We start from the raw sequence: 24,774 nt of genomic DNA, 5'->3' as shown, positions 1-24,774 counted from the left end.
GTTAACCCCAAAAGGCAAAATGGTGTAGAGAGTCTCCAAAAAGCTTCTCCAAAAGCTTTTTGCAGTCTCTAGCCTGTCAGATTGGGGCCACCAACTTAAAACACAGTTTGTTTGCACGGCAGAGTGCCCAGTCCCACGGCTGGGGTGAGATTTGTTAACTAAATTGGATGCTACAGTGGCTTTCACACCTGGATGACTGGAAATCATGGTATCCTGTGCCTTGCAGGTGGCCCTCTGTCAAGGAATGGAGGAGCCCACCAACAGCATTCCTGAAGACATCTTTCTTTGGGATCATGGGCTGATGGAGGCTCAGGAAGAGCCAGGACTACTGGACCAGTAAAGATGACGCCGAAGCTGGATACTCAAAACTCTGAGCTTAAGGCGATATGCCTGAAAGGTGCAAGCAAAACAGGTATCCAGCCTTTGATAACTGCCTTTTTCGAATACCAGCTTATTCTCCCTTGTCAGTCACCATATAATACTCCCATCCTGCCTGTTAAAAAGCTCTACACTGAGTAGTACTGGTTTGTTCAGGACCTAAGAGCCATACATTAGATAGTGGAAGATGTTTACCCTGCAGACTACCTTATCTAGAGACTTCCATCAGTTCACGGTGTTAGACTTAAGAAACATTTTTCTGTATTCATTTGAATCCTGAGTCTCAAGAATTATGTTTTGGAATCCAGTTTGACAGTATTGCATCCTCAAGGATTTAAAAACTCCCCCACAATATTTGAGGACCTGCTAAGGATTTAAGAGCTCCAGCTATAGGAGCAAGTGCTGCTTCCTTAATCGCTAGGAAGATGAAGGAGAACTCAAAAACACTGTGACTACTTTGAACTTTCTGGCTGAATGAGGTTATAAAGTCTCAAAAAAAGGCCCAGATGTCCCAAACTGTGCTGAAATACCTTGGATTTGAACTGAAAAGGGGCCAAAGGAATTTGCTTCCAGATCACAGTGAGGCAGTAGCCAGAGTGGCACTGCCCACCACCAAAAGACAGTTTTGTGGGTTTCTGGGAATGGCAGGATTCTTCCACATTTGGATTGCAAACTTTGGGCTAAGAGCTAACTGTATGAGGCCCTAAAAGAGGCTGACTGTGATCCCTTAGAAGAGAGAGAATGTCAAAAGGCCTTCCAGACAATTAAGGAAAAAAGTACGACTGCTCCTTTATGGGGTTGACAGATTTGAAAGAGCCATTTGATCTCTTTGTCCTTGAGAGGCAAGGAGTGGGGCTGGGGGCACTGACCCAGAATCTGGGGAATACAAAACACCCAGGAGACTATTTCTCAAAGACTTTGGGCATTGTAACTCAGGATGGCCAACATGTTTGAGAGCCATAGCTGCTACTTGTGATTTGTTGCAAAGGCAGAGAAATTTATTCTAGGAAAGTCAACCATGGTGCATACATCCCACTGTGTATTGCCACTTTGGGAACAAAAGTGTGGATACTGGCTTACTTCAGGCTGCTTAGGAAGATATATGGCAATTTTGCTTGATAGTCCAAATGTGACTCTAAAGACTGTGCCCTCTTTCAACCCAGCCATGTTTTTCCCCACTCCTTCGGAGGGGCCATGCATGATTGTTTGCAGATCACTGAGCAGGTATACTCTAGCCACCTGGACCTGGATCTCCCTTTGGAGATCTGGACTTGGAGATAGACTACGATGGAAGTATTCAAGGACCATGGAAACAAGATGGCTAGATATGTGGTGGTAAGCTTGCAAGAGATCCTAGAAGCAGAAGCTTTGCCAGCAGGTACCTTGGCTCAGAAGGCTGAAATGATCACCCTCACTCTAGTTTTTACATCTCGGCAAAAGTAAGAAGGTTAACATCTATACGGACTCAAAATACTCCTTTCTGGTTGTGCATGCACATGGGGCAATTTGGAAAGAGAGGACTGCTCACCTCTGAAAAGAAATCCAACATGTGCCAGATGTTTTGAAACTGCTAGATGAAGTGCTCAAGCCAAAGGAGGTGGCAATTATGCATTGCCTGAGACATCAGAGATCTGACTAGTTTCAAAAAGAAAAAAAGCTGACCAAGCTGCTAAAGCAACTTCCAGGACAAAAACTCCTCCAGTTATGGCTCTGATCCCAAGTATACATCTGACCCAATTTAGCCTGAAATGCTAAACGCACCTGAGGACCTTAAAATTTCACAAGAATGGGGGTTTGATGCTACTCATCTAGAATCTGGGGCTTGACTGGTGAATGACTAAGGAATGGTTTTAATTCCTGAACATCTAATGGAGGAAATAATTGGATCAATACACCAGGGCACCCAGTATGGGTGTGATGCCACCCTCCAGTGGATACAGGACCACCTCAAAGGACTAAACATGCAGAGGACAATTTAAAGAATCACATGAAAATGTATGATTTGTGTTAAAAATAATTCCAAGACTGGGCCTCTCCTAGCCCACATTGAAGTCCAAGCCAGAGGGGAAAGCCTGGGAGAAGACTGGCAAATAGACTTTACAGTCCTGCCCAAAGCAAAAGGAAAGTTTTGCTACCTGCTGGTGATGGTAGACACCTTTACAGGTTGGGTAGAAACATGCCCTTGCCAGACTGAAGAAGTTTCAGATGTAGTAAAGGTTTGCTTAAGGAGATAATTCCTAGATTTGGGCTACCCAGCTAAATTCAGAGTGCCAGCAGAGGCACCTTTATTGCTAATGTTACTCAGGAGGTATCTAAACAACTTGGAATAAAATGGGATTTGCATGAATCTTGGAGGCTTCAGTCAACTGAGAAGATGGAAAAGATGAATGATACTTTAAAGAGAACTACAGCTAAAATCTGTTGTGAACCTAACTTAATATGGGATAGAGTATTCCTGTTTGCACTGCTTAGAATTAGAGTGGCCCCTAGAAGCAGGCTCCAATTGAGTACTTATGAAGTACTGTGTAGGAGGCCTATCCTCTATTCTGAGTGGGTAGGTAGACAGATACCTGATCAAAAGGTAAAATAACTAGACACTATGTTATGTACATTCTTATTTTTTTTAAGTGTTATTAATAAATTTGCTACTAATCTATTTTTCGACAAACGTCCCTCCACCATATTAGACCTGGAGACTGGGTATTCCTAAAAACTTGGAAGGATGCACACCTGGAGAACCAACTCCAGACCTGGTGGGTGGGGCCTTACCAGGTTCTGCAAATAACCTGGTTCACTTCTATTAAATTAACAGGAGTCAAGCTGTGGATCCATCACATGAGTGAAGCTGCCTCCTGACTTGACTATAAATCTACAGTCATCCCCATTTACAAAAAAAAAAAAAAATAAGACATCTACAGCCCTAGCAGAAAGTCAGTTCTTCTGCAAGTCTGAACTGGGGGCTCTGGTTAAAATCAAAGAAAGTATCTTAGATAAGTAATGAATGACTCATACCAATTCATAATAATATTTGTAATTGGTTGGAGTATTTTTCTGATTATTTGCTTATGTCCCTTTGCTTGCTTCCTGATTTAACCATTTATCTGAGTGTATGGTAGGCAAACTTGTTGTCATGATATTAATAGGAGATACTTAACCCTGTTCTAACTTAATCCCTGTAATAATGGGTTTAGTACCAAAGGTTAGGGTCACCAGTGTTTTCCCATAAGCTGTTGGCCCTGAGTATACTGATGGCTCTTGTAATTATCATCTCACTGGTGTCTGCTGCCTCCTAGAAAGAAAATAATTATGTTGTCTCAGAGTATAGCCAGAGGTGAAAATTTAAGTGGTTGTTGGATATATCATATCATCTCTCAAACTATTCATGAACAAAATCTCCCTTCAATGGTCCTGATAATTGATTTTGATATTGTACTGGACCCCATGACCGCCTATAATCTTTTGCCTTCAAACATCACATTCCAAATCCAGAGATTTAGGGGACCTCAAAATATTCCAATCCCTTGCTTCATTCTGTTTGAGGTGGCTTCCATTTCAGGGAAAGTTACTATTGGTCCATTGCAGTCCCTTGCATTTCTCATGAGAAAATGTGATGCCCCCAAATCACCTGAAATGTACAAGTGACAAATGTGTAAGGGCTAAAAATAACATCCATTCTGGAGAGCCAAACAAGTTAGATATCATGTAAACAAACTATGGAAGTCTTGCAATGGCTCTCGCCTCTGGCTTGATAATGTAATTTCTGAACTCCCCAAAAGTCAAAGCATCAATGACTACCTGGGAGGTAAAGCTGGTGCTACTCCAGGATATATTTGTTGTATAGCGAGTGACTCACCAACATGAGGATGGGCACATTGCTTAGCTAGCTAGCAAATTGAAGGGTCATGCCTGCTGGGACACTTTATAACCCCTCTTTCCATGCACAGCCCAGAGAACATCACTTCCCTCCCTAAATCAAACCCTAACCTTTAGAGAGATGTTGGCAGGGTATGAGGACAATATAAGATAAAGTATTCTTGGCATCTTCATACCAAGGTTAGAGTGTGTCAATATAGATATGATTCATAACGTTGCCACAATTGGACAAACTGCCGAGGACATGGCTAAAAGTACTGTGGTCCAATAAACATCTTTGGATTCAATGACTTGAGTGGTCCTCAATTATAGAGTAGCCCTTGATTTCTTAGTGGCAAAATGAGAGTATGTGTAGGGGCTCATACCATGTGCTGAATGATATAAATACCTCTAGAGAAACTGAAACATATGTCAAAAGGCTACTTGGTTGCAGGATGCAGGTAAAGAGGACCTGTTCCAGGACTTATTTTCCTGGTTGCCATCTGGGAAAAAAAGGACTCTTTCGGGGATTGCTACAAGATTGCATTTTGATCATCATTCTTATTGTAATCTGTTAATTCTCAAATGTTTGTCTACGTGCTGTGACAAAGCAAAGAGGGATGTAGTGTGTTCATAATACAAAATACTGATATTAGGTCTGGGACTCAGGAATTCTTTGAAATGATAGTCTTTCTCTCCTCTAATCCTGAAAGGCTAACATCATCAACTACACTCAGCAGGAATTAGCCAGAGCCGTCGTCACCCCTGTTCCCCTCATGATTGAGGAATATGGAAGAAAGGAGGAGAATGAAACCAAGCAGATCCCTATGGGGCCTTCCTGGGTATAAGGCCCTCTGCATCCCGTTTCTCATTTGTAGAAAAATCTTTGGTCTCCTAGGCCTTCCAAGCTTCAAAAAGCAGACTTGAGCAGTTAAAAGTGGACAAGTGAGAAAATGCAGAAACAAAGAAAAAGAAGTCAAGCAAGAGAAGTAATAATAGCTTGAACAACAGTTCAGCCATAAAACAGTCACAGGACTCCTAGTTTCTCCCCAGCGGATATAGATAACAATGTGGTTCATATCCTTGAGTTGTTTTTACAGAAATCAGGACCCCATGGGATGGAAAGTGCTGACCAGTCAGGGACACCCAGACAGTTGAAACCAGAAGAGTGATGACCAAGATGCCAGAAATCTCTCTTTGTTGCTTAAGACCCAACCAATCAGAAGAACCCCTGAGCTGATCATGCATTTAAGATATTTACCCTAAATTTTAATCGTTGAAAATCCTTACCTGGCTGGGAAAACTGGACAGCTACATGTAAAAGAATGAAATTAGAACAGTCCCTAACACCATACACAAAAATAAACTCAAAATGGATTAAAGACCTAAATGTAAGGCCAGAAACTATCAAAATTTTGGAGGAAAACATAGGCAGAACACTCTGAGATAAATCACAGCAAGATCCTTTTTGACCCACCTCCTAGAGAAATGGAAATAAAAACAAAAATAAACAAATGGCACCTAATGAAACTTAAAAGCTTTTGCACAGCAAAGGAAACCATAAACAACACCAAAACACAACCCACAGAATGGGAGAAAATATTTGCAAATGAAGCAACTGACAAAGGATTAATCTCCAAAACATACAAGCAATTCATGCAGCTCAAAATCAAAAAAACAAACAACCCAATCCAAAAATGGGCAGAAGACCTAGACATTTCTCCAAAGAAGATATACAGATTGCAAACAAACAAATGAAAGAATGCTCAACATCATTAATCATTAGAGAAATGCACATCAAAACTACAATGAGATATCATTTCACACCAGTCAGAATGGCCAACAAAAAATCTAGAAACAATAAATGCTGGAGAGGGTGTGGAGAAAAGGGAGCCCTCTTGCACTGTTGGTGGGAATGTAAATGGATACAGCCACTATGGAGGTTCCTTAAAAAATTAAAAATAGAACTACCATATGAGCCGGCAATCCCACTAGTGGGCATATACCCTGAGAAAACCATAATTCAAAAAGAGTCATGTACCATAATGTTCATTGTAGCTCTATTTACAGTAGCCAGGACGTGGAAGCAACCTAAGTATTCATCAACAGATGAATGGATAAAGAACACGTGGCACATATATACAATGGAATATTACTCAGCCATAAAAAGAAACAAAACTGAGTTATCTGTAGTGAGTTGGATGGACCTAGAGTCTGTCATACAGAGTGAAGTAAGTCAGAAAGAGAAAAACAAATACTGTATGCTAACACATATATATGCAATCTAAGAAAAAAAAATTGTCATGAAGAACCTAGGGGCAAGATGGGAATAAAGACACAGCCTACTAGAGAATGGACTTGAGGATATGGGGAGGGGGAAGGGTAAGCTGGGACAAAGTGAGAGAGTGGCATGGACATATATACACTACCAAACGTAAAATAGATAGCTAGTGGGAAGCAGCCGCATAGCACAGGGAGATCAGCTCGGTGCTTTGTGACCACCTAGAGGGGTCAGATATGGAGGATTGGAGGGAGGGAGATGCAAGAGGGAAGAGATATGGGAACATATGTATATGTATAACTGATTCACTTTGTTATAAAGCAGAAACACACCATTGTAAAGCAATTATACTCCAATAAAAATGTTAAAAAAAAAAGTCATGTACCAAAACGTTCATTACAGCTGTATTTACAATAGCCAGGACATGGAAGCAACCTAAGTGTCCATCAACAGATGAATGCATAAAGAAGATGTGGCACATATATATAATGGAATATTACTCAGCCATAAAAAGGAAAGAAACTGAGTTATATTTAGTGAGGTGGATGGACCTAGAGACTGTCATACAGAGTGAAGTAAGTCAGAAAGAGAAAAACAAATACTGTATGCTAACACATATATATGGAATTTTTTAAAAAAAGAAAATGGTGAGAAGAACCTAGGGGCAAGATGGGAATAACGATGCAGAACTACAGGAGAACGGACTTGAGGATATGGGGAGGGGGAAGGGTAAGCTGGGACAAAGTGAGCAAGTGGCATGGACATATATACACTACCAAACGTAAAACAGATAGCTAGTGGGAAGCAGCTGCATAGCACAGGGAGATCAGCTCAGTGTTTTGTGACCACCTAGAGCGGTGGGATAGGGAGGGTGGGAGGGAGAGAGATGCAAGAGGGAAGAGATATGGGGACATATGTATATGTATAACTGATTCACTTTGTTATAAAGCAGAAACTGACACACCATTTTAAAGCAAGTATACTCTAATAAAGATGTTTAAAAAAAGAAAAAAAAAACCCTTACCTGAAAGCCACGGGGGAGTTGGGGTCCTTTGAGCATTAGCTACCTATTGTATTGTTATACATTTCCTTTTAGTGAAAAGGAAAAAGCTTCAGGAGATGATAGCAGAGGAACCAAAGTATAGCAGCACAAGGCAACAAGGGGATGAGAACATAAGACAAGAGGAGTACTTGGTGATGCTGGGATAGGGATTTCATTCAATGGCTAAGAACAGAAGGTATCTTTAAATTAGGATAATACAACCTAACACTTGCCAGGTCATTCTGACACACAAATTAACTGACATTTCCAAGTGGTATCTAGCCAAATACGAATGTCTATGAGGATGTATATCACAAGGGGATTCCCATCTAATTGTATATCCATGGTTGTTTTAGGTTCTAACAAAATCCTCCCATGTGTGGAAAACACAGAACGGAGTAGACTGTCAATACCCTACATAAGTGTGGATATGGGGAGGCTAGGGATTGGATGGGTTCAGGCTCAGAGAAAATTTATGGGTAGGATGAAGGAGGTACAGGGAATTCATTATAAGTACAGGGAGCCAGATACAGGGCTAAAGAATGTGGGAAAGCTCACAAAAGAGGTGAAACTCAGGGGTGGGTATCAAGAAGAGATGGGGATAAAGAATTCAGGTATAGGAATAACTTGGTCCAGGACACATGTCTAGTGTCAGTACTAGCAGTTAGAAGCAGACAGATGTGGGCTCATGTCTATGCTCTTAACCACTGTGGTGTACCACTTCCCTCAAACAAAGGATGAGTTCAGGTTTGATTCAATACCCCAGCTCTAACACTTGTAAGCCATGAATTTGAAAAAATGCTTTACCTATACCGAGCATCCGTATTCCTATTTTGAATGAGAATTAATCTTCTAGCTTCAGAGAAGATGAATTTTCATTTCACGCAAGTATTTTTTCCCTTCTAATCATTTCATTCCCTGGTCTAACAAGCTCAGGGTTCTGTTCATACACCAGAGTTGTGCATGAACACTGGCTTATTTCAGAGCAAGAGTAACAACTCATTGGTAAGGGTATAAACCAGAAATGCAGTATTCAATTTATAAACAGAAATGGAGCTACATATTTGGGGTTGCTGGTATCATTATGTTGGCCTGAAGCAGCACATTCTCTTCAGCTTTGACTGACCTACATCGGAAGCTAGGTTGCAAGATAGGTTTGTCTTATCTAATTAACCCTGAATTGGCACAGTCAAAGGAAGGATTAAGATATTTATTGACACCAAGCTTGATGCTTTCCTTTGTTCTGTAGAGCCCAGTCAGCCATTGGTATCTCATGCTTGTGCCAGGATGCCCTCTCCTGGACAGTGTTAGAATGAGCACAGATAATGTTTGCTTCTGATTCATCTCTGCTTCCAAGGCTGAATACACATCTGATTTAATATATATTTAAGGTGAAGAAAGTTAATTTCTAATGCTCTTCTGTATATCTCATACCTCTGCATCAATTGAGAGGTTGTTTTGAGTTGGTTCATAAAATCAAGTTAAAGAGAGAAGCCTTATTTTAGCCTTCAATTTAAATGCACTGATTTACTGAATACTTTTTTCTAAATAACATGCAAGAGGGGGAGAGGGGGAAGATGGTAGAAGAGTAAGATGCGGAGATCACCTTCCTCCCCACAAATACATCAGAAATACATCTACACGTGGAACAACTCCTACAGAACACCTACTGAACGCTGGCAGAAGACCTCAGACCTCCCAAAAGGCAAGAAACTCCCCCACGTACCTGGGTAGGGCAAAAGAAAAAAGAATAAACAGAGACAAAAGGATAGGGACAGGACCTGCACTAGTGGGAGGGAGCTGTGAAGGAGGAAAGGTTTCCACACACTAGGAAGCCCCTTCGTGGGTGGAGACTGCAGGTGGCGGAGCGGGGAAAGCTTAGCAGAGCACAGCAACAGGGGTGCGGAGGGCAAAGCGGAGAGATTCCCGCACAGAGGATTGGTGCCGACCGGCACTCACCAGCCAGAGAGGCTTGTCTGCTCACCCTTGTGGCGCGCGGGGCTGAGAGCTGCGGCTCGGGCTTCCGGTAGAGCGCAGGGAGAGGACTGGGGCTGGCGGCGTGAACACAGCCTGCAGGGGGTTAGTGCACCACAGCTAGCCGGGAGGGAGTCCGGGGAAAAGTCTGGAGCTGTCGAAGAGGCAAGAGACTTTTTCTTCCCTCTTTGTTTCCTGGTGTGCGAGGAGAGGGGATTAAGAGCGCTGCTTAAAGGAGCTCCAGAGATGGGCGTGAGACGCTAAGGCTGCTTCTAGAGTCACCAAGAAGCCTGGGTTCGAGCACAGATCACTCTCCACACCTCCCCTCCCGGAAGCCTGTGTAGCCCGCCGTTGCCAGGGTCCCGGGATCCAGGGACAACTTCCCCAGGAGAACGCACAGCACGCCTCAGGCTGATGCAACCAAACGCTGGCCTCTGCAGCCGTAGGCTCTTCCTGCATCCGTACCCCTCCCTTCCCACGGCCTGAGTGAGCCAGAGCCCCTGAAGCAGCTGCTCCTTTAACCCCGTCTTGTCTGAGCGAAGAACAGACGTCCTCCGGCGACCTACACGCAGAGCCGGGGCCAAATCCAAAACTGAGCCCCGGGAGCTGCGCGAACAAAGAAGAGAAAGGGAAATCTCTCCCAGCAGCCTCAGGAGCAGCGCATTAAATCTCCACCGTCAACTTGATGTACCTGCATCTGTGGAATACCTGAATAGACAACGAATCATCCCAAACTGAGGAGGTGGACTTTGACAGCAAGATTTATTAGTTTTTCCCCTTTTCCTCTTTTTGTCAGTGTGTGTGTATGCTTCTGGGTGAGATTTTGTCTGTACAGCTTTGCTTTCACCATTTGTCCTAGGGTTCTATCTGTCCTTTTTTTCTTTACCTTTAAAAATATATTTTTGTTAATAATTATTTTTTATTTTAATAACTTTCTTCTCTTTTCTTTCTTACTTTCTACATTTTCTCCCTTTTATTCTGAGCCGTTTGGATGAAAGGCTCTTGGTGCTGCAGCCAGGAGTCAGTGCTGTGCCTCTGAGGTGGGAGAGCCAACTTCAGGACACTGGTCCACAAGAGACCTCCCAGCTCCACGTAATATCAAACGGCAAAAATCTCCCAGAGATCTCCATCTCAACACCAACATCCAGCTTCACTCAACGACCAGCAAACTACAGTGCTGGACACCCTATGCCAAACAACTAGCAAAACAGGAACACAATCCCACCCATTAGCAGAGAGGCTGCCGAAAATCATAATAAGTCCAGAGACACCCCAAAACACACCACCAGACATGGACCTGCCCACCAGAAAGACAAGATCTAGCCTCATCCAGCAGAACACAGGCACAAGTCCCCTCCACCAGGAAGCCAACACAAGCCACTGAACCAACTTTAGCCACTGGGGACAGACACCAAAAACAACGGGAACTACAAACTTGCAGCCTGCCAAAAGGAGACCCCAAACACAGTAAGATAAGCAAAATGAGAAAACAGAAAATCACACAGCAGATGAAGGAGCAAGATAAAAACCCACCAGACCTAACAAATGAAGAGGAAATAGGCAGTCTACCTGAAATAGAATTCAGAATGATGATAGTAAAGATGATCCAAAATCTTGGAAATAGAATAGAGAAAATGCAAGAAACATATAACAAGGACATATAAGAACTGAAGATGAAACAAGCAACGATGAACAACACAATAAATGAAATTAAAAACACTCTAGAAGGGATCAATAGCAGAATAACTGAGGCAGAAGAACGGATAAGTGACCTGGAAGATAAAATAGTGGAAATAACTACTGCAGAGCAGAATAAAGAAAAAAGAATGAAAAAAAACTGAGGACAGTTTCAGAGACCTCTGGGACAACATTAAACGCACCAACATTCGAATTATTGGGGTTCCAGAAGAAGAGAAAAAGAAAGGGACTGAGAAAATATTTGAAGAGATTATAGTTGAAAACTTCCCTAATATGGGAAAGGAAATAGTTAATCAAGTCCAGGAAGCACAGAGAGTCTCATACAGGATAAATCCAAGGAGAAATACGCCAAGACACATATTAATCAAACTGTCAAAAATTAAATACAAAGAAAACATATTAAAAGCAACAAGGGAAAAACAACAAATAACACGCAAGGTAATCCCCATAAGGTTAACAGCTAACCTTTCAGTAGAAACTCTACAAGCCAGAAGAGAGTGGCAGGACATATATTTAAAGTGATGAAGGAGAGAAACCTACAACCAAGATTACTCTACCCAGCAAGGATCTCATTCAGATTTGATGGAGAAATTAAAACCTTTACAGACAAACAAAAGCTTAGAGAGTTCAGCACCACCAAACCAGCTTTACAACAAATCTAAAGAATCTTCTCTAGGCAAGAAACATGAGAGAAGGTGAAGACCTACAATAACAAACCCAAAACAATTAAGAAAATGGGAATAGGAACATACATATCGATAATTACCTTAAATGTAAATGGAGTAAATGCTCCCACCAAAAGACACAGACTGGCTGAATGGATACAAAAACAAGACCCATATATATGCTGTCTAGAAGAGACCCACTTCATACCTAGAGACACATACAGACTGAATGTGAGGGGATGGAAAAAGATATTCCATGTAAATGGAAACCAAAAGAGAGCTGGAGTAGCAATTCTCATATTAGACAAAGTAGACTTTATAATAAAGACTATTAGAAGAGACAAAGAAGGACACTACATAATGATCAAGGGATCGATCCAAGAAGATATAACAACTGTAAATATTTATGCACCAAACATAGCACCTCAATACATAAGGCAAATACTAACAGCCATAAAAGGGGAAATCGACAGTAACACATTCATAGTAGGGGACTTTAACACCTCACTTTCACCAATGGACAGATCATCCAAAATGAAAATAAATAAGGAAACACAAGTTTTAAATGATACATTAAACAAAATGGACTTAATTGATACTTATAGGACATTCCATCCAAAAACAAAAGAATACACATTTTCCTCAAGTACTCATGGAACATTCTCCAGGATAGATCATATCTTGGGTCACATATCAAGCTTTGGTAAATTTAAGAAAATTGAAATTGTATCAAGTATCTTTTCCGACCACAATGCTATGAGGCTAGATATCAATTACAGGAAAAGATCTGTAAAAAATACAAACACATGGAGGCTAAACAATACACTACTTTATAACAAAGTGATCACTGAAGAAATCAAAAAATACCTAGAAACAAATGACAATGGAGACACGACGACCCAAAAGCTATGGGATGCAGCAAAAGCAGTTCTAAGAGGGAAGGTTATAGCAATACAATCCTACCTTAAGAAACAGGAAACATCTCAAATAAACAACCTAACCTTGCACCTAAAGCAATTAGAGAAAGAAGAACCAAGAAACCCCAAAGTTAGCAGAAGGAAAGAAATCATAAAGATCAGATCAGAAATAAATGAAAAAGAAATGAAGGAAATGATAGCAAAGATCAATAAAACTAAAAGCTGGTTCTTTGAGAAGATAAACAAAATTGATAAACCATTAGCCAGACTCATCAAGAAAAAAAGGGAGAAGACTCAAATCAATACAATTAGAAATGAAAAAGGAGAAGTAACAACTGACACCGCAGAAATACAAAAGATCATGAGTTACTACAAGCAACTCTATGCCAATAAAATGGACAACCTGGAAGAAATGGACAAATTCTTAGAAATGCACAACCTGCCAAGACTGAATCAGGAAGAAATAGAAAACATGAACAGACCAATCACAAGCACTGAAATTGAAACTGTGATTAAAAATCTTCCAACAAACAAAAGCCCAGGACCAGATGGCTTCACAGGCGAATTCTATCAAACATTTAGAGAAGAGCTAACACCTACCCTTCTCAAAGTCTTCCAAAATATAGCAGAGGGAGGAACACTCCCAAACTCATTCTACGAGGCCACTATCACCCTGATACCAAAACCAGACAAGGGTGTCACAAAGAAAGAAAACTACAGGCCAATATCACTGATGAACATAGATGCAAAAAACCTCAACAAAATACTAGCAAAGAGAATCCAACAGCACATTGAAAGGATCATACACCATGATCAAGGGTGGTTTATTCCAGGAATGCAAGGATTCTTCAGTATACGCAAATCAATCAATGTGATACACCATATTAACAAATTGAAGGAGAAAAACCATATGGTCATCTCAATAGATGCAGAGAAAGCTTTCGACAAAATTCAACACCCACTTATGATAAAAACCCTCCAGAAAGTAGGCATAGAGGGAACTTACCTCAACATAATAAAGGCCATATATGACAAACCCACAGCCAACATCATCCTCAATGGTGAAAAGCTGAAAGCATTTCCACTAAGATCAGGAACAAGACAAGGTTGCCCACTCTCACCCCTCTTATGCAACATAGTTTTGGAAGTTTTAGCCACTGCAATCAGAAAAGAAAAGGAAACCAAATCAGAAAAGAAGAAGTAAAGCTTTCACTGTTTGCAGATGACATGATACTATACATAGAGAATCCTAAAGATGTTACCAGAAAACTACTGGAGCTAATGAATGAAATTGGCAAAGTAGCAGGATACAAAATTAATGCACAAAAATCTCTGGCATTCCTATACACTAATGATGAAAAATCTGAGAGTGAAATCAAGAAAACACTAGCATTTACCCTTGCAACAAAAGAATAAAATATCTAGGAATAAACCTACCTATGGAGACAAAAGACCTGTATGCAGAAAATTATAAGACACTGATGAAAGAAATTAAAGACGATACAAATAGATGGAGAGATATACCATGTTCTTGGATTGGAACAATCAACATTGTGATAATGACTCTACTACCCAAAGCAATCTACAGATTCAATGCAATCCCTATCAAACTACCAATGGCATTTTTCACAGAACTAGAACAAAGAATTTCACAATTTGTATGGAAACACAAAAGACCCCGAACAGCCAAAGCAATCTTGAGAACGAAAAACGGAGCTGGAGCAATCAGGCTCCGACTTCAGACTATACTACAAAGGTACAGTAATCAAGACCCTATGGTACTGGCACAAAAACAGAAATATAGATCAATGGAACAGGATAGAAAGCCCAGAGATAAACCTGTGCACACATGGTCACCTTATCTTTGATAAACGAGGCAGGAATATACAGTGGAGAAAGGACAGCCTCTTCAATAAGTGATGCTGGGAAAACTGGACAGGTACATGTAAAAGAATGAAATTAGAACACTCCATAACACCATACACAAAAATAAACTCAAAATGGATTAAAGACCTAAATGTAAGGCCAGACACTATCAAACTCTTAAAGGAAAACATAGGCAGAACACTCTATGACATAAATCACAGCAAGATCCTTTTTGACCCACCTCCTAGAGAAATGGAAATAAAAACAAAAATAAACAAATGGGACCCAATGAAACGTCAAAGCTTTTGCACAGCAAAGGAAACCAGAAACAAGACCAAAAGACAACCCTCAGAATGGGAGAAAATAGTTGCAAGTGAAGCAACTGACAAAGGATTAATCTGCAAAATTTACAAGCAGCCCATACAGCTCAATAGCAAAAAAACAAACAAACCAATCCAAAAATGGACAGAAGACCTAAATAGACATTTCTCCAAAGATATACAGACTGCCAACAAACACATGAAAGAATGCTCAACATCATTAATCATTAGAGAAATGCAAATCAAAACTACAATGAGATATCATCTCACACCAGTAGGAATGGCCATCATCAAAAAATATAGAAAAAATAAATGCTGGAGAGGGTGTGGAGAAAAGGGAACACACTTGCACTGCTGGTGGGAATGTGAATTGGTACAGCTACTATGGAGAACAGTATGGAGGTTCCTTAAAAATCTACAAATAGAACTACCATATGACCCAGCAATCCCACTAGTGGGCATATACCCTGAGAAAATCATAATTCAAAAGGAGTCATGTACCAAAATGTTCATTGCAGCTCTATTTACAATAGCCCAGAGATGGAAACAACCTAAGCGTCCATCATCGGATGAATGGATAAAGAAGATGTGGCACATATATACAATGGAATACTACTCAGCCATAAAAAGAAACGAAATTGAGCTATTTGTAATGAGTTGGGTAGACCTAAAGTCTGTCATACAAAGTGAAGTATGTCAGAAAGAGAAAGACAAATACCGTATGCTAACACATATATATGGAATTTAAGAAAAAATGTCATGGAGAACCTAGGATTAAGACAGGAATAAAGACACAGACCTACTAGAGAACCAACTTGAGGATATGTGGAGGGGGAAGGGTAAGCTGTGACAAAGCGAGAGAGAGGCATGGACATATATACACTACCAAACTTAAGGTAGACATCTAGTGGGAAGCAGCCACATAGCACAGGGAGATCAGCTGGGTGCTTTTTGACCGCTGGGACGGGTGGGATAGGGAGGGTGGGAGGGAGGGAGACGCAAGAGGGAAGAGATATGGGAACATATGTATAGGTATAACTGATTCACTTTGTTATAAAGCAGAAACTAACACAGCATTGTAAAGCAATTATTCTCCAATAAAGATGTAAAAATAAATAGTAAATATCAAATAAATAAATAACATGGAAGTGATCCAGTACAGAGAAACATAGCTCATATATTAAAATCTAAAAGGCAGAGCTCATCATTTGGACAAGGTGATTACTGACCCAAATTTCGAAAGCTAGATATGAATCTGTATGGAATGAAATTCCTCTTTTTACTGGGCTGAGGGTATAACATGTTCACAGGCATTGGAGCAAGAAATTACCCTGTATATTTCAGCAACCACAAGCAGTTTTACATAGAATATATCATTTAAGATTGGGGAGCAGGTAGCAAGCTTTTAGAAGTTCCTAGCTTCTCCTGAGGTGCGAGAGAAGTAGAATCCTCTGGAAAGGGCGTAGAAGTAAAAATTAGATTTCTGTATTGATTCTAGTTCATTAACCCCTGCCCTGACATTGGCTCCTGGTCTGAGGGAAACGATTAAGGATGTCTGTCTCAGTCTTAACCCCTCCCAGAAACAAAAACAGCAGTGATGGTAATAACAATGCTGTTTCAGCACCTGGTATGTTTCCTTACTGGTCCGTTTTTATACAGTATCTCAATTATGAGAGCTACCCAGAGATAGGTATTATTCCTATTTTATGCTTGAATAATTGAGTATGAAACAATTTGTTCAAGTTTACACAGTGAGTATGTAACCAAGCTGGCTTGCAAACTCAAGCCTTTTCAGCTTCAAAGCCCATGTCTTGTCACATGTCCTAAAGCGTGATGCCCCACAACCCATGACAAGCCCATTAGGACACACCAGGGGATAGCCAAACAGAAAAGTTTTCCTCCTTTCTAAGAAATGGGATTTTAGGTTGGGAAGTTTAGGTTCAGAAAGATTTAAAGGAGATGCACTGCTCTACTCAAGTCTCTGGGGTCCTTCTCTTACAATGTAAAGCAGAATGAGGGAAAAACCTGCACTATCTCATTTGTAGGTAATAGCCACTTGTCTTTTTTTTTTTTTTTTGCGTGACGTGGGCCTCTCACTGTTGTGGCCTCTCCTGTTGCGGAGCACAGGCTCTGAACGCGCTGGCCCAGCATCCATGGCTCACGGGCCCAGCTGCTCTGCGGCATGTGGGATCTTCCCGGACCGGGGCACGAACCCGTGTCCCCTGCATCGGCAGGCAGATTCTCAACCACTGCACCACCAGGGAAGCCCCCACTTGTCTGTCTTGAAGTTAATTCAGGATTCTACCACCATCTCCAAGTGCTGTAAGGATATCAAACTTCCTTAGAGATTGACAGCCAGACTGAGCTCTAATCCCAAGAAGATTCTTCATCCCTCCTCTAGAAAAGCCTTTCTGATTTCTACTTGGTGTCCTTAGACTAGCTGTAGACTACAGGGAGGTTGGAGAACAAGCAAGAGCAGGACTTGGACCCAAGGGATCATGGTTCAAATAAGAAGTCTCCCCTACATAGATCCAGACCTCTATGGACCAACCCTGACATACTGCAGATAACTGTTCAGTTTTAGAATCTGTGTCCATTCTGTGGGACAAGCCTGCTATTTTCCTTCTCCACTGAGATGATGGGAAGGTTAGAAATGAAATTCCCTTTACCCCTGAACAGAATGCTTATAAGTGACAGGCCTCAGAGGCATTTGCAGAGCCCCAGGTTCTTGTTGACACTACCCATCCCAGGTAAGAGCATCTTACAAGGAGAATCTAGAAAAGGAGTAAAAGTCATCAGTAAGCATTCCCAACTCATAAGGAAGAGCAGACTTGGGACTCCTGGGCATCCAACTTTAGATCATGATCCTGTATAAGTCTCCAAGACCCAAAAGGAAGGAATTCTCTTGGAAGGTGACTTAGAAAGGGTGGAGTCCACATAGAGTCACACACAAGGAGGCTGAAGAGGACTCTAGTTCACTAGCCAATACAGGATCCTCCAAAATACCTCCAGGTGCTTTAAAAAGGCATGATATTTTATTTTTATTTAACATAGCCAGGCACCGTGCTAGCATAAGTGTTACAACAGAGAATGAGATAAACATGCTCCCTACTCTCATGAAACTTATATTCTGTTCAGGGAAACACGCAGGTAAGCAGGCAATCCATATTACTATTTGTGTGCAGTACAAAGACAGGCCTGTTTAGGGTGATACCTAAGCTGTGGAATTATGCATCTGTAAGGGTCATCTAGGTGAGGAAGGTGAGAATACTCTATTCAAACACCAGGAAAGAACATCGGTAGTTAACAGGGACAAAATAACTTGACAGAGTTGGGAAATGGCAAAATTCAGCCCCATAGGAAGGTAGTGAGCAGGGTTAGAATGGTAATAATAGTGGCTGGTGTTGGTAAATGTACTTGGATACAGCTCAGGTGGGAGCTGTCCTGTAGCCTCCTTCGATTGTGTTTAAGGTGTGAGGGCTGGGCTTCTGACTAGGGAGGCATAAGTTAAGGTGTGTTAGGATCTTAGAAAGAATAATGGTCACCAAATCTAGTCCCAAAGCTCAGCCACCTCCAGCCAGCAGTTGAAGTGCATCCCCCCAGTCGTGGGTACAGTTTTCAGTTTCATATGTTCCTGGAGATGGACAGGAAGAGGAAGAGGAAGAGATGAGATGGAGATGGAATGTCCATCATGAAAACAGCTCTGTGTGTTGTTAGGTATGAGGAAGGAAAGAGGGATAAAAATCAAATCTACCTAACTCCAGGGCTTGAGGCCAGTTCATAGGAAGGGGAACATTAGACATGGATCTAATAAGGTCCGGAACGTAGTAGAGGTCTGCCTACTTTCAAGAGAAATCACTTCTTATGCCAATAATTCACTAGGTATAGATTTAGCCTCTTATGTAATTTGGTCTGTGAGATCCTCCTGTAACATGACTACTCTGCCCAAACGTAGAGGGGAACCACTGCCCCAGGGTGTGGCTCAGTAGTGATGAGACTCAACATCAGAAGGGAAGATAGTGTGCAAGATGTTTCAGTGTCTATCACAGGAGGAAGGTAACCACTGTAAGTGGGACAAGTATCAGAACAGAAGACAAATTCATTTGCCAAGTTCCGCTGATTTTTCTATTCAAAAATTTTCCCTTTTCTGGAGTAAGACATTTCTTTGCATGATTACAATTTTGCTTAGTGGGGTAAAGTAGACAAGACCCCTTTAAATGTAAATGTAGACAGCGTGGTCAAGATCATTTAGCACTTGACCACAATGAGATTACAACTCTTTTGTCTTTGGAACTAGTTCTGTGAAGTTGTCCACTTTCAGATGTGTCCTTCTGAGGAAGCAGGCAAGTTTTCAAGCGATGATACTGGTGAAGACTGTACACTATTGGGATCTGGTCTGATATATCCAAAGAAGAAGTGGCATGGTCAAGGGGGCAACTGAAGAGATCATCTACAGAGGCCTGGGAAGGGTTAAGAAAACTGACAAGGGATGGTGGAGGCCCAGGACTAACCCCAGGGAGCAGCATCACCTAACTCAGGCCTATCAGGTAAGGCAAGATGCAGTCGCCAGAACACAAGTGTGGGGCGGGGGGGGGGGGGTGTCACTTTTCAGGAGCTGTGGTCTTTGGTAGAAAATCACAGCACTGTCAAGTGTGCCTGGCAGAAAGGGACTGGGGAATAAGTTCTTGATGTCTAGTCTCACCCTCATCTCCTGCGTCACATGGGCTGAGCCCACCTAGAAACTGGAGGGAAAAAGAAAAGCAGTACTCCATAGATGTCAACTTCTGGGGACAGAGAACAGAGATCGGGCGGAATAGATGGAGAACAGATGGAGAATAAGCAACACAAAGGGTAAGAAACAAAAACAGGGTCCCCCCAGCCTAAAGCCTTGCCTCACCCCACCTCCTCACCTCAATCATAGGCTGATTCCTGTGCACTCTTTCTTTCCAAGCCCCAGTAACTCAGCCTTTTCACCTTCCCTTTTTCCTGCTTCTGCCAACACTTTCTCTATTCTCATTCATAGTCATCTATGAGAATCTTGAGATGGAGGAAAATCCCAGCTCAAGTGGAGGGATTCTGTGGGATAAAGTCACTACAAACAGCTTATACGAGTTGCCTGGCACCTCGTGGCATCATCCTGGCACCATGGCTACCTGGAGAGAGACATTCCAACGTTTCTTGAAGTTTACTGAATGTATCTTTGGTTTTACACATTAGTCTCAACTGTCTAAAGAGCTAAAGCTTAGGGTTACTGTTCCTCAGACACTGCCTTCTCATTCAATCCTCATGACTTCTCTAGGACACACTACTTAATTTTGTTGTAGAATGAGGTCAGTTGTATTTAACTAATGGGATAAAGTAATTTGCCTGAAGCTCCTACTGCCAACATATGAAATCAGATCTGAAAAATTCTAAAGGCCAGATACTGGCTAATTTTCTACATTCAAACCAACTAGGCTCAAGATGTAGAAGACAAAGCTTCTTACATACTTATTTCCCTGACATTCTTCTATTGTATATAGGAACACATTCTGGCATGATCCTTTAGATCCTAAAAAAATATAAAACTATTTCCATGTTGTCTTTCTCAATATACATCTCCCCATTAGCCAATTACTCTGAACTCTGAGTAAGGCCAATTCTTTGGCCAAATGGTCATCTAGGCTTCATGCTATTCTACAATGTTATATTTTTTCCCTCCTGGGGAGAACCCTCTCTGCTTCTAGAATCTTATCCTCAACTCAGCCTCCAAGAAAGCAGTAAGCCCTTGCATGGATCTACCTTTGGGCAGACACAAACTGAGCTCCCATCATCAGCTCTCACCTGTCAGAAATCATTTTTGTTCCACCCCCTGGAGAGTCTTCTTCACCAGCTTGCATCTGCCTTGTGATCTTGGTCTGCAGATTAAATATTTCAGCTCATCCAATAGCTAATGCTGGCCCCAAGATTAAGCTTTGACTTACCATAGAGTCTAGATAGTCCCAGGGGTCTATCTAGAGTCCCAGACTGTATCTTTCAGTATCAATGCATCTCTAATCAAGGAGCCCTCACACCGAATCCTGCTTATATGATTCTGAGAAATACCTAATAGCCAACCTACAAGAGTTAAATGACTTAATAGTTACTTGTCCACCTTAGGTCACTTTCATTGATGCAAAAACATTATTTTGAGAGTCATATTGCAAAAAAGATATTCATACATTTCATTCAAATATGTATTCTGGCCTGTGCTTGAAAAATCTGTAGATATCTTCACATAGTAATAACTTGTGACATTATTCTGTAACTTTGAGGAATGTTTATAGAATCTTATCTAGTCAACAACCTATTCCTTATTATAGGACCTACGAATATTCTTGTCTTTTATTTCCAGAAAAAAGTCCTACTGCATTTTGAGGCACAAGTGAGAAGGTGCATTTATAACTAGCCACGCTCACTTTTCATAATGTCTGCTCAACACCCAGCTCACTGTCATTCCAGGATTGGAGTCCCTGCACATCTGGCTCTCCATCCCCTTTGGCTCCATATACCTGGTGGCCATGGAAGGGAATGTCACCACTCTGGCTGGTAATGGTGGAGAACTGCCTGCACCAGCCCATGTACTTCTTCCTGTGCCTAGAGGCTATCATTGACCTGGTTCTGTACACTTCCACTATTCCCAGACTGCTGGGAATCTTCTGATTTGGTGCTGTTGACATTGGCTTGGATGGCTCCTTGGCTCAAATGTTCCTCATCCACTGCTTTGCCACGGTTGAGTAAGGCATCTTCCTTGCCATGGCTTTTGACCACTACATAGCCATCTGTGACCCACTCCATCATACCACAGTGCTCATTCATACTGTGGTGGGATGTTTGGAGCTAGCTGGCCTCTTCTGGGGTGTATTCCACATTGGACCCCTGCCTCTGATGATCCACCTGCAGCTGCCCCTTTACAAAGCCTGTGTCATCTCCCACTCCTACTGTGAGCACACGGCTGTGGTCCCCTTGCCATAGCAGAGGCCAGATGGAAGCACTTAACAAGCCAGAGGGTTGAAATTACTCTAAAAACTGGTGAAAATCAAAGGGGCTTGGCCCACAGGGAGTGTTAAAGATAGTTAATAGGATATTGTGTCCCAAGGGCCAAAATAGATGGGCATCCAGCAAGGCTCTGCTTACCATTCATAGAACAAGGCAAGAATGGAGGATGAGGAGGCTGAGGATGGTCACTCCAATAAAGTCAGTCTCTTGCTCAGTTCCCAGACCTGTGCCAGTGTTAAGATCTAGGACTGTAACTAAAGAGGTACCTGGATACCTAAGTGGAAGAACTGTGAAAAAAACATGCTTATTATATGCCATGATGATTTCCTGAGACCTTCCTAAAAGATAACTTTGGCCATTTACTCAGGCAATTTTATACTAAAAAGAGGGGAATACCAAGGCATTGAAGGTTAAAGTTTGAGTTGACCCTGACACCCAGAAATCAAAAGCATAATCGTGGTCCCTCTATTAGAGTTGCGGTTCTACTCTGGGTAGCAGAGTCTAGTTAGTAATTGAAGTTATGGAGAAAGTCTGTTTTCAGTCACTTGATGAATAATTAGAATGACTGTACTTGGTAGGTTGAGTAACTTCCATGTGGTGTTGCTGGCCTGTGAGTAAGAGCCAAAGAGTTGGGAAGGCCAAATAACCTCTAACACTTCTCTCCACCAAGAGTCAAAAATGCTGCAGAGGTACATGGAGAATTTGACAAATGTATTGTTTTCCATCTTAGTGATAAAATCCCCAAAACAATTTCCATTAACAGGGGGTGGAAGATAGTTCTCATATACGGTTTGCTCAAGGGCATGTTAACTCTTCCTGTGTCATAACATAATTTAAAGATGACTGGGCATCCTATGGACCTCCACCATCATCCATCGATGGCATGTTGATCTGGCAAAATGAGCTAAAGGTGTTTAGTACAATAGAGGCCTTAGTAAGACACACATGCTCCAAAGGGTAGGAGACAAATCTTAACACTCAAAACCTAGAACTTCAGTGATTTTAGGGGGCCAATGGTTAAAAATCATTATCAGTAAAAGATCTTCATCTTACATATTTTATCAGATAGAACGCATAATGCCTACCACCTTGGATTCTGAAGAGAATGTATCCCTCACTTAGGAATCTTGCTTTAGTCCATATACCTAAAGACATGGAAATATAGCTTTGAGTGGGCCCAAAGCAAGAAGGCTCTTTTAGGTCCAGACTACGGTACAAGTATCACTGCCACTTAACATTATGAACGAGCAACAGTAGCAGCAAAGGAGACTACGTGTGGACCCAGCCATGTAGGTGCCCCATGATCAAGGTTGACTGCTGCCTCGGAATGCCTGTCAGCAATAGACATCAATGCTGAAACCCAGATATATTAGGGTTATTCCTCAAGGAGGCCACTTGCTGGCAAGTCAACTCCTCTGGGCCTCTTGAATCCTAGGAAGTACGGTGGTTTGCACTACCAATGACACATACTATTCTGGGCATGTATTTGCCTTTCTTTCCCACAGAGCCTTGACCAGCACTTCTCTTTGAGGGCCTCCTGAATGACTGATTATAGGCAGGACATCCCATCTGACATAGTACTGAAAGAACAGACACTCTTCAGAGAAGGATATGCAGGACAGGGCTCATAACCATGGGATCCACTGGTAGCATTACCAGTTTCACCAACCAGAAGGAGTTGGACCCACAGAATGCCAGAGCAGTCTTCTAAAAACAGCTAAAACACAGTTCAAAAGGCAGCACTTCACAGAATTGGAGTCCTATCCTTTAGGATGCAATCTATCAACTGAAGTAACAGCTGTATCTGAGCAAAATTTCAGAAACTGGGGCTGTAGAGCTCATCCTTCCTTCCTTTCCATTTTGCCCTTAGCAAGACAGGCCCACAGTAACTATGGTGGAGCTGCTCCTAAAATCTGAAGGAGATCTGTGCAAGGCAAGCAGGGATGTGGTGACCGTAAAAAATATGCTTTTCAGATTGGACTGCAAGGAGCATATTTGACTGATAGTCTCAATCATTGTGCTCTCAAGTTCATGGCATTGCTAAGCCCCAGTGGCTTCCAACCAATAGATGAACACAGCGCTAATAAGGCAAATCTACTGGAGTGTGAGACCGGATTTCTCATGAGTTCCCTTGGCTCAAGACTTACACACAGCCTTGCCAAAGTGTTCTTAGAAATACACGAAAGCCTAAGACCTTCCTCTTCTTTCCTCCCTCCTTCTCAGATCAGATCTGCTTGTGATTTCATGGCTCTTCCAGCCTCAGGATCCCTCTGTGTCTTACTTCATGAGCATTTCCTTCATGAGCATTTCCCCTCTGTATACCTCTGACACATCTAATTTAATGTTGGCACCTGCTCCTCAGAGGGCCCATTCTAATGCAACTATGGTAACTCCCACTGAAAAATCTTCAACTCGTGTGCACAAGTCAGTCCTGTGAGGAAAGCTAATACCTGTTATGATTATAAACCTGATGGAGAAAATGTTCACATATTGAGGTATGGGGAAGTCTTTTTGGCTTATACATGGTTCAACTTGACTTTCTGTGAACTAAGACAGACTCATTCATGGCCTATCAAACACACAGCACACGCTCTTTAACCATTAAGCTAAAGAATGTCCATTTTAAAGATAAGGATAAATAACTCCTTGCCTATGACATCCATGTTAACACTCCATCAAAAATAAGGTTCCCTTCCCAGACACCAGGGTCCTGCTGTCTCACTGTACAGATACTCAGTTTGTCTCTCTTGAAACTTTAAAGGAA

The 24,774-nt window shown here is 41.8% G+C and overlaps 1 pseudogene; it reads left to right on the top strand.

Moving 5' to 3' along the window:
- Positions 1-342: 342 nt before the first annotated feature.
- On the top strand, positions 343-21,986 carry LOC115839426 (olfactory receptor 52M1-like; annotated as a pseudogene).
- The last annotated feature ends 2,788 nt before the right edge of the window (positions 21,987-24,774 follow it).

The sequence above is a fragment of the Globicephala melas genome, chromosome 8 (assembly GCF_963455315.2).
Source record: "Globicephala melas chromosome 8, mGloMel1.2, whole genome shotgun sequence".
NCBI lineage: Eukaryota > Metazoa > Chordata > Mammalia > Artiodactyla > Delphinidae > Globicephala > Globicephala melas.
Note: the sequence above shows the minus strand (reverse complement) of the source record. Positions and strands in the feature narration are given on the sequence as shown.